The 2,022-nt window shown below is 35.1% G+C and overlaps 1 long non-coding RNA gene across 1 annotated transcript; it reads left to right on the top strand.

Annotated features, from left to right (window-relative positions):
- Positions 1-456: 456 nt before the first annotated feature.
- Positions 457-1,536, top strand: LOC106305264. Its single transcript, XR_001262949.1, has 4 exons — positions 457-587; positions 895-1,002; positions 1,077-1,199; positions 1,276-1,536. It is a non-coding gene; the product is annotated as an uncharacterized LOC106305264 (long non-coding RNA).
- Positions 1,537-2,022: the final 486 nt, after the last annotated feature.

Genomic DNA, 2,022 nt, shown 5'->3' on the forward strand with positions numbered 1-2,022 from the left:
CATCCAGGTCCCTTCCATTCATTGTTGAATCGCATGTCTCTTTCAAACTTTGAAATTCTATAAGATAGAATTTCAAAGTTTGAAGGGAGAGGGGTGTATCAGTGTACATAGATACATACTGTATACTAGTATAATGACTACCTAAACTCACTTTTTATATTGTATATAAACCCCACTTGTTACATTCATTAATCTATCTATATATCTATATATCTATATCTATATATATATATATATATAAAGTAAGGTTATCTCTCTCCTGGGCGCGCCACGTAGGCGGACAGGTCAGAAAGTCGAAGCCTGTGAGCATGACACGTGTCCCGTCCGCACGTACCGTTTCATTAAAACTACACTGTAATGGGCTTATATCGTTTTGGGTATACATATAGTGTTTTGGGCTAATAGTTGGGCTTAGACTTAATGTTTTGGACTGACGAAAAAAAATAAAAGCTTCTCCTGATTGTCGTATTCTCCTTCTTCAACAATGGCGACTTTTGATTTCTAGGGCTCATCTCATCATGTTCTTCTTGCTGTAATTAGGTCAACCGACTATGGAGTTTCTGGAGGTGTATTTGAGACGAATCTTGGTAATGAATCTCTGGATCGAACTCCGTTCGTGTCGTTTCGTTTGATATTCTTCTCCTCTGAACCGTTATGGGATGCATTGATTCAAGCCATTAACGACCTTCTTTAATCCTTCGACCCATTGCAACTACGTTTAATCATTCAATGCATATTCCTCTCTTCTCAACCTAAACAGGCTGTATAAGTACCTACCTGTGGAATGGATGAATATCAATCTCCGAACTGCGATTTTATTATCCTGTAATTGCATATAAATTTTTTCGTAATTGTATGTTTATACTAACAAAATCGTTGTATTTGGATTTGTAGATGGGTTACCCAGAAGAATGGTCTCTTCTGGAGAGATTCTTTGCCAGGAGATAATTCTTCTGAAGAGTAAGCCAGCACGCTTCTCTTCCAATTATTGGAATAGCTGTGGTGAGTGTTTGTTTTGGCTTACTCTGTATCATTAGAGTCCGTTTCTTGATTTTTTTTTTTTTTTGTTTTGTTAGGTTGATATTTTAGATCTCAAGCATACTGTTAGTTCAATTTTTCATCTAAGCATCAGTTATTTACCATCGCACGCAATTTTTTATCGCAACCAGCATCCACCACATCCTAATTTTGGTATTTAGGTCAGTTAACTATCTTGGCTTTACCATTTACATATTCAATACATATCAGTGTGATCTTACACTGCCGCCTTTACAGAAAGGTCATGACAACGCATGCAATGATATCTCAACTCTTGGAGCTCATAATGCCAACCTGTGGTGTCAACTACCCTGCAGGCTCTTCTATTTCATTCAATTCTCAAATTAATAAGTTTTCCAACAACGCTTTGTTTATGTATTTTTAATCATTTAGTTTTAAACTTTTAAAACAATCATTCAGACTCTTGCAAGAAAACTATGTTCTCTACTTCAGTATCATTGCTATTGGGCCTATGAATTAGAATGGATCTTATTATTACTTAACTCCCAAATAAATAATTACATGTCCTTGCTTCGTTGTGAGCTAAGAGCATAAGAGAAACAATCACATGTGACCACTACGACTTGGAAAACGAGTGTGATACTTCCTTCTGTTACAAGAAAGTGATAAATTTTGTTTTTGATAACTATGTTAGCTAATTGTCTTGGAGTATTATATTAAAAATCATAACTAATACAAAATTATCTCAACTCGTTTAACAATGACCAGCACCAGGTTGACAAAAGAATTAAAGACATAGTTAACAAGTTTGGACGACGATAAAAAAAATCGGAATCTTACATAAAAATAAAGAGTGACATACGCCCATTTTCTATGTGATAACTAAATTTGTCAATTAGTTTTGTAATTCTATGCATCGATGGGTTGTTTCTTAACTTTTTAATTAGCTGTTATATAATTTTATCAGACCAAGATCTTGCTCACTTTGAATTGGCCAAGCCATTCACCACTGTCACTCTTACG

The sequence above is a fragment of the Brassica oleracea genome, chromosome C7, assembly GCF_000695525.1.
Source record: "Brassica oleracea var. oleracea cultivar TO1000 chromosome C7, BOL, whole genome shotgun sequence".
NCBI classification, from domain to species: Eukaryota; Viridiplantae; Streptophyta; class Magnoliopsida; order Brassicales; family Brassicaceae; genus Brassica; species Brassica oleracea.